The sequence below is a fragment of the Octodon degus genome, unplaced genomic scaffold, assembly GCF_000260255.1.
Source record: "Octodon degus isolate 3935 unplaced genomic scaffold, OctDeg1.0 scaffold00018, whole genome shotgun sequence".
Lineage (NCBI taxonomy): Eukaryota > Metazoa > Chordata > Mammalia > Rodentia > Octodontidae > Octodon > Octodon degus.
The window spans coordinates 4,284,305-4,293,221 of record NW_004524594.1 but is presented as its reverse complement, the minus strand read 5'-3'; the positions used below and the strand labels follow the sequence as shown (position 1 = coordinate 4,293,221).

At 48.0% G+C, this 8,917-nt stretch overlaps 1 pseudogene; it reads right to left on the bottom strand.

The window, feature by feature from the left end:
• Positions 1 to 4,270: 4,270 nt before the first annotated feature.
• LOC101563072 lies at positions 4,271 to 5,611 on the bottom strand (annotated as a pseudogene).
• Between the last annotated feature and the right edge of the window lie 3,306 nt (positions 5,612 to 8,917).

Genomic DNA, 8,917 nt, shown 5'->3' with positions numbered 1-8,917 from the left:
TTCCTTATTTATATTACCCCCCCTTCCCTCACCTCTCCCACCCCCTCAGCGGTCCTTCCAAATTTCCCTAGAAATCTGTGTAAAGCATGCGGAGGGGAAAACATTTGCACAAAAAGTGAAGGAGCTCGCCAAGGTAGGTTATTCCGTGCACTGTCTTGTGTTTGGCTTTTTGCAAAGTTTATGATGTCAGTTGCTGAATGTTTGCAAGAGTCGATCTGTGGGACTGGCCGCGATCACTGTCTTTTTCACTGAACGGTAATATTTGCACAAATTGCCTGGACTTCTCCGGCGTGCTCTTGTGAGGTCCTGCGTGTGTGCTTTTTGCAGGAGCACGCCAGTTGGACAGTCCTGGGTGTGAACTGGGGAAGGGATGGCAGGGCTGCCTCCAGCCTGGAGGGTTCTGCGCTGCGGGCTGGGAGAGCTGGGGGCATTCTGTAATGGGCAAGTGGTTCTTCCGCTTGGCCGTGTTTGGGATTGATCCCCATTGATTACGTGTCTTCATGCTTGCTGTTATTTTGCACATGAAAATTCAGCTCCAAAAAGGCGTCATGAAGTCAGAACAAAGTGTGGGGGTGCCTAGGGGAGGCAGTGAGGGCATGGTGGTGACGGCGCAAGTGGCACTGTCTCTCGCCTGGAGAATTTTATCTTCTCTTCCCCCACTGCTTGGAGAACATGGTAAGTCTTTAGGGAGTATACAGCAATTTTTTTTTTTTTTTGGTTAAAGCCTTATTAGTGGATAAAATGAAATTTTAGAAAATAATAAAACCTTTTGCATTGTAAGAGTGAAAGCTGCTACAGCTCACAACCACCTGTAGAGGGAAATCTGTAAGCCTGATTTCTCAGGGCTGGGTGTGTGGGGGAAAGCCGCCTGGAAAGGCGCCTGGTAAAGTTTGCAGGAGGAGACCAGAGTGCTGGCCCTGCAGGGTGAAGGGTTAAACCGTGGGGGTGGCTGGAGCCTGGCGGACATCCTCCCGCTCTGGGAAGCTGCGAGTTGGTCTCTCTGCTTGGGGTGGGGGTTAAGGGGAGAGGTGGTGCTAAGGTGGGGGAGCCGGGACCAAACGAGGGCAGGAAGCAGGGCTCATGGGGGCTGCAGTAGGGTGGACATGCTGTGAGGTTAGGGGTGTCTGGGGCCTGCTGTCCTGTGGAGATGGGCTCAGAGGCCAGGTTCTTCCTCCTGCCTGGTCTTTCCTGCTACGGCACAAAGCCCAGTGGTTATCAACAAGTGTTTCTCCTGAGATTAGTTTTGACAGCGACTTCAAGGGGTTTTCTAATCTGGGTAAATCCAGCAGGGCTTTATTGTGTGTAGTAGAGATTCATTCTTTTGTTAGGAAGGCACTTGGAGGTGAGAGTGAGGTGGGGGTGGCGGAGGAGGCTTTTGAACATCAGCCATTTGACCTTGGGGATCAGAGTTCAAATCATCCAGAGCACTGGAAAGGCTAAAAGGGGTCCTTACCCCTTCTCCTGCCCCCACAGCATTCACCCTGAGCTTTATGTTTAATGAGGAAAATGCAGTGCCTGCTGTTGGTCAGACCTCATCAATGGGAATTCCATGCGTCTGAGAGCAGGATTTTTTTTTTTAATAGAGGGAAGCAGGCAGCAGCCTCAGCTGTAGTACTGTATTTTTTCCCCTGCAAATGATCTTCTAGGAAAGCTGAATCACCTCCACGCTGAAGAGCAGCCGCCTGTGGGATGTGGAAGAGAAGCGTGTGTGGGGGTGGAATACCCTCCTGGTCTTTAAATAGACACAGGGCTGCCATCTGAATGTCTGGCTACAGTGGAAAGATGGGGGAAGATAAAAGGCAAGGGGTCTTTGGGCTGGGTTGGTAGTAGAGAAGACTACCTGGCTGGGGCAATTTTGAAGGAGGAAGTTTTTTTTTGGGGGGGGGTTCCTCCTGGGGGTGGTTTGGTCACCAAATGAACAGAGGCATGAAGTCTCTTTGAGAAGGAAGGTGGAAAGTCTGGGGCAGATGTTGGGAAGTTGGATTTGGCGCACCATTGCTGCACCCTCTAGAGCTTGGATAACCAAAGGGCTAGGAGGAGTGCCCCAGCCCTGGGAAACGCGATAGGGCGCAGGCTGCCCCTCAGCTTGCTTTGCGATCCTTACTGAGCTGAAGAAAGCAGGGAGGATGGGGATTCCAGCCTCTTGGACCCGCTGGCATGAGGAAAGCCATACCCGCATGCCCAGCACCCACTGCCCGCATCACCTGGTCCTGGGTAAGGGAACTGTCCCATCATTTTCTGGCCAACAGAAGAAGGTCATGTACGAAGGTCACCTGTTTTGCTCTTCTCAGAAGGAACTTGTTTCCATTCTCAAGTCAATGGCTATTTGTTTCCTTTTGATATAAAGGAGAGGATAGTGGTCACAAGAAAATATATGGTGGCAAGGACTCAGCCGCGCAGTGTTTCCTCCCACCCTGGTCCCCCAGACCCACAATCTCTCTCTCTCTCTCTTCATCTGTGGTCCCCGAGGACCAAGTTCCTGCAGGACACCTAACCGGCGTACACTTCTTACCACATTTGTGGGCTAAAGGTGTTACGTGTCCACCACCCAGCCCCTTGAAATCTACCCTCTCGCGTTCTCCTCTGTCCAAACGGAGGTGCACGGAGCACAGCAATACCCACGGGTATGCCCCGGGTTCCTCCCCTGCGTGAGCTCACAAGCGGTGCGTGCGGAAGGGGCCCTCTTTCCTCTTCTGTCCAGTCCAAAGATGCCACATCCAGTTTAGGGGTGGACCTGACGTCCCTGAGTGTATGTGGTGAACCTGAATTTGCCTTGGGTTTCCTCATACTCATTCAGGAGCGTCAGTCGCCCCTGCGCACGGCGTTGGAAAGCATCACTCAGAGCAGTCCACCCGCTCCTGAGAAGGACGGAGCCCAGCTTTTCTCGCCGTCACCCTGAATGCTTCTCCTCGGTCTCCCAAAACAAGGGCAGGACCAGGGACAGCTACACAGTTTGTGGAGCCCAGCACAAACACGTAGGAAATGAGAAAAGGCCGCTGAAGGTGCTACAATAGAAAACCTTCTTCCTTCTTCCATAGTCTCCCTGTACGTGTCCTGGTGTTTTGTATTTGCCGTTGAATGTCATCCTAAATAAAAATTAAAGTTCTTCTTATTAGCATGAATTTCACCATTCATCATTATACTGCGTGACCCCAGCTGAAAATGAAGTTATAAGTGCACCGAACTCGTTTGCAGACCACAGAAATTCTACAACTCAGGAGTCACGGATGCGTCGCTGCTTCATTCATGGCAGAGCAAGGAGGTCCTGAGCAAGACAAACTCAACTGTGTTTATTTCGCTTCTCGATGCCGCCGTACTCCACCGACACTCTCCACCTGCTTGCTATTGAGTAGAAAAAGTCTGAAACAAAGAGGAACCGCCGATTGCTCTCTCTTTTCCTTTCCTTCTTTTCTCACCATTTTTAGCATTCCATAGGCAGGTGGCACATACAGAGTAGGACATGTGTAAGAAGTGACAGACTGGAGTTTTGGGGTCATCAGTGTTTTTTTTTGTTGTTGTTGTTTTTTTTTTTTGAATTCCCATTTATTTTTGGCTCTTGGAGCAATGTCTCTTTTCAATATGGAAAAAAGCATAAGTTCAACACACAATAGAAATCTAAGTGTAGGACACGGCAAAGTCAAGGATGACATATTGCAAAGAGGGCATCTTCTGTCCCGGGCAGTGACCAGAACACAAAGGTGGCCAGGTGTGCACCTGGGACAGTGGCAGCTACCCTCTGAAGGGACAGGCATGCTGTGAGCCATATGAAGCTAATACTGTTTATGGTCCCATGAGGCTGAGTGTAGAAATGCCTGGAAATGAGTGGGAAAGCCTGGATTCCCCCTTCTCAACAGTCCCCACCTGGGAAGCCCCACCCTCTTCCCCAAATTGACTATCATCGACTGTCTCTCTTCCCCTTCAGCTCCCCATGGTGGCCCTTTCCTGGCTTTTCAACACCTGGCTGGTTCTAAAAGGGATCTGGAAGAGACCTAACTTCTTGGAGATTCTGAAAACAGAAATATGAACTAGACAGATGTGAAAGTCAGAAAATGCAGTGTCACCTAGAATGACAGAGGTCTGGGTTTGCCAGAGTAGAGAAACAAGAGACATCCAATGAACAAGTATTTATTGAGTGCCTACTGTATGCCAGGCACTGTTCTACACCCCCGAAAGAAACAAGATAGAGGCAGCAAACAAATTGTGAAAAAAAGGGGCAGCTGAAGGTGTCTGAGTGAAGAAGTGAAGAGCTCAAGGTGACAGGGACTCTGGCTTAAGCCTCCTCTTCACCCTCATCCCCCAAATCCTCTTCCTCTTCCACAATGGCATCCTGGTACTGCTGGTACTTGGACACCAGGTCATTAATGTTGCTCTCAGCCTTGGTGAACTCCATCTCATCCATGCCCTCGCCCATGTACTAGTGCAAGAAGACCTTGCACTGGAACATGGCCATGAACTGCTCTGAGATGCGCTTGAACAGCTCTTGGATGGCTGTGCTGTTGCCAATGAAGGTGAGAGCCATCTTGAGGCCATGTGATAGGTGTTGAGGATCCACTCCATGAAGTAGCTGCTGTTCTTGTTCTGCATGTTGAGCATCTGTTCATCTACCTCCTTCATGGACTTGCAGCCTCAGAAGACAGCACCCACCGTGAGGTAGTGGCAGTGGCATGGGTCGCAGGCAGCCATCATATTGTTGGCATCAAAGACCTGCTGGGTGAGCTCAGGCACAGTCAGGGTGCGGTCCTGCTGGCTCCTGTGGCTGGAGAGAGGGGCAAACCCCAGCATGAAGAAGTGCAGGCATGGGAAGGGTACCATGTTCACGACCAGCTTGCGCAAGTCGGGCATTGGGCTGGCCAGGGAAGCGGGGACAGGTAGTGACGCCACTAATGGTGACTGAGACCAGTGGTTGAGGTCCCCATGGTGACTGAGACCAGTGGTTGAGGTCTCTGTAGGTGGGTGTGGTCAGCTTGAGGGTGTAGAAGCAGGTGTTGTACAGGGCCTCGTTATCAATGCAGTAGGTCTCATCTGTGTTCTCCACTAGCTGATGCACAGAGAGGTTGGCATTGTAGGACTCAACCACAGTGTCAGATACTTTGGGTGAGGGCACCACACTGAAGGTGTTCATGATGCGGTCGAGGTACTCCTCTCGGAACTTGCTGGTGAGCAGTGTGCCCATGCTGGAGCCTGTGCCCCCACCCAGAGAGTGGGTCAGTTGGAAGCCCTGCAGGCAGTCACAGCTCTCACCCTCCTTCCATACCACATCCAGGACAGAGTCCACCAGTGTGGCCCCTTCTGTGTAGTGGCCCTTGGCCCAGTTGTTGCCTGCCCCTGACTGACCAAAAACAAAATTGTCTGATCTGAAGATTTGGCCAAAAGGACCTGATCGAACAGAGTCCACAGTTCCAGGTTCTAGATCCACCAAAATAGCGTGAGGAATGTATTTGCCACTTGTGACTTCATTGTAATACACAGAAATGCGGTACAGCTGCAGGTCACTGTCCCTGTGGTAGGTGCCAGTGGGGTCGATGCCATGCTCATCGCTGATCACCTCCCAAAACTTGGCACCAATCTGGCTGCCACATTGACTGGTTTGGATGTGCATGATTTCCTTCATGCTTAAAATTAACTTGTTTTGCTCACTTCCAGGAATGTATGGGGCAAAAAAATATGTAGGCTTTTTTCCTTTGCTGATTGCGGGTTGGAAGGATGGAACGTGCCCTGCAGGCTGGAGCAGCAAGATGCGAACGTGATCGTAGGAAGATTCTGAGAGCCGTCCGTGTTGTTTACACACCCATTGCTTTTCCACATTCAAAGCACCTGCCAGCGTGATGTTTCAGTGCTGCGGAGTCCCATTTCCTCAGTCCGTTTGCTTGCCCTGTATCTCGCTAAGTTCCTGGGTCATGCTGTATCCATGCAATATAACAGGACACCGTGGGAAGGTGGCACGCACTGTGCTCTCCTCACTCACTTTCTCCCTTGTCCCAGAGACTTCACTTACAAATCACAAGTACATGCCTGCTTAGGCAAGTGCAGGGACCCGGATTCAATCCCCTGCACCACATGCTGCACCAAACCGCCACTGGGTGCACTGAGCTGGCCACCGAGACCAGGTGTGGTGGCACATGTCTGTAATCCCTGTGCTTGGGAGGCTGAAAACAGAAGGATCACTATGAGTCCAAGCCGCATAGTGAAACCCTGTACCAAATGCATTTTTAAAAATGTCAAAGGCAAAATTATTAAAAATTTCAAGGTAATGACAGGAGATTGTTAAGCCAAGCACAGAGCCCTTCTGAGCAGAGGCCTCCATGTATAACTCTGCATTTCACCTCTATATGAAAGCTGGCCTGGGCCAGAAGAGGTGAGCTGTAACAGAGAGCCCTATCACTCATCTTCTTTCATCAAGTGAATCCCATCTGTGGCAGACAACGTGAGCATTGCCATTTTTGATACCCTGGGGCTGTTATCTAAGAAGCCCCTCTCTGAAGAGGTCTCTGCTTCCTAGTGAAGGTATCACACCTCTGAAGAATGGATTCATCTGTCGATCTTTTCTGGGTCCAGTGATGCCTCGTATTATAGTGAGGGTCTAGAGATGAAGCATTCACTCCAGTCCTCCGTCACACTCAAGCTTGATTCCATTAAGAAGACACCTTGCCTGGTCTCTGCTTGCTCCAGGAATGGCTGTACCACAAATTTAATGTTTAGTAATTGTTATTCACGTCACCAGTGCTCTGAAGTCTGTCCATGGATCTCCCAGTCCAGGGTGTCAGTTTCTCAGAAATTACTTTGGTGATGAGTGAAATCTAACTGTTAGTGAAATCTAAGCAGTAGGGCTTGAGGCTCAAAAGGTCAAGGGAAAGACAGCCCTAAATATCTGATGGGCCCCAGTCAGAAACGAAATTTTCCTTCCAACATCAACTGCCTTCCTGTTCCTTACCCTTTCAAGCAAAGCTGGAGGTGTGAGGTGAACTAAAGGAAAATAAGATAGTGTTAAAATTGAATCCAACTTGGAGAGTAAAGACACTATTGATCCTCCAGCATTGGTTCAGGGACTTTGAGAGTTCGGTTCTCAGCCTCAATCTAGATTTCCTTTTTGGTCTGGTTCCTTTGGGTGGCAGTAACACCCTTTTGTGAAATATTGGTCTTGGTCCAAGATACTGAGAGTATCTAGGCAAAGAAGAGAGGGAATTAGTCTTTAGTGGAGCAGAAAAACCAATCATTTACTTATTACATATGGTTTATGAATGAGCCTAGAGCAGTGTTTGACCCATGATGGGTGGTTAGTATTGATAGCTGGCTATAAATAAGTACCATTATTACGGCAATGTGGCACAGTGAAAAAGCCATAGAGTGCCTCAGACTACATAGGTTTAAGCCATTAAGTGGATGCACAATCTTGGGTAAATTACTTAGCTTCTTTTTGACCAGCTTACATGTCACCTGAGCAATGGGAGTATTCACATTGGAAAGCGTTCTAGAAAGCTCTAAGTGTGTCATACCTGTGTCTGCACATTTAGGTGTGCAGACACAGGTACTAAAACGTCTTTTAGTCTCACCTTTTTCTCACTGCACTGAGTAGAGGCGTAGTCCTGTCATAGTGGGACTAGTGTCTCAAGTGCAGTGTAATGGAGGTTAGTTCAGTCTTTGCAGCCCAACAGATCTCGGTTCAAATCTTGGCCTCCGTACTAGGTGGGTGATATGGATTTTGATTGATAAGTTACTTACATTTTCTAAGCCTTCATCTCTTGACAATTAAAAAGGGTGCCTAGCATAAGGAGCCACTTGATGATGATTCGCTGTGATATTTGGAAGCTGCTTGGCCCAGTGCCTGGCACATACCAAGTGTCTAACATAGTGTTTTTATTTTTATATTTATTTTTGTTATTATGCCTCTAGCCATTTGTGGACACAGAAAAGCATTAGCGAAGTGACTTCAGAACACCTCATGAGGCATGTTGTAGGGTGGCATTTCTACCATGTGATTTTCTTTCTTTTTCTTATTTATTTATTTATTTATTTATTTATTTATTTATTTATTTATCTGGCAGAACCAGGGATTGATCTCAGATCCTTACATTTGCCAGTCAAGTGCTTTTCCTACTGAGCCATCTCCCCGGCCCCCAGGTGATTTTCTTGCCCATGTGGATTTTTCCTTTGCTGAAACTAGTAGAGGTGCTCTTAGCCCTTTCTACACATCCTGGGAGATCAGGGTCAAGTCTGTCTTTCTCGTTCTCTATTGGAGGCCAACGCAATTGCTAGTTGTTGACTCTGCCAGATGAGGTCAGGCCTGGGCAACAGCCCTGGAGTTTGCATTTCAACTCAAAGTCTACTCACCCCTTTATCCTGGTAGCACCTGACTTTGAAAGAGAAGGCATCAAAGTGTAAGGAGAAAGGGATCCAGTCAATGCTTAGCACAGGTTGGGACCACGTGTGCATGTGACACTTGTTTGTTTTTATTGTTGTTGTTTTTTTCTCATTCTCTTTATTGAAAATCAATAATTATATAGCATATTAAAAATTGTAGACAAATATTTAAAGGTGAAAGATATAAGATGTAGACAGAGTGAATGTTAGAGAAATATTTCTGAAATGAATACATAGCATGAGATTAATAATAGAGCACATTGTAAATTATTTACAAACTTAAATGAATTTAACAAAAAAAATCGTCTAAAATAAAAATGAAGAAGAAAGAATTTACAGATCAGTCATATAACAGTTCACAGTTCTTGATTTTGTGCCAAAATCAAGAATCAAGAAACTTATATTCAGGGGCTGGTGAGATGGTTCAGTGGTCTAAAGCACCTACTTAGAACAAGCTAAGCTAAGCAAAACACAGGGACCGCGGTTCAATCCCCAGCACCACATGCCAGCCAGGCCCGCCCCCTGGTGGGCTGAGCTGGCCACACACACACTAAATAAA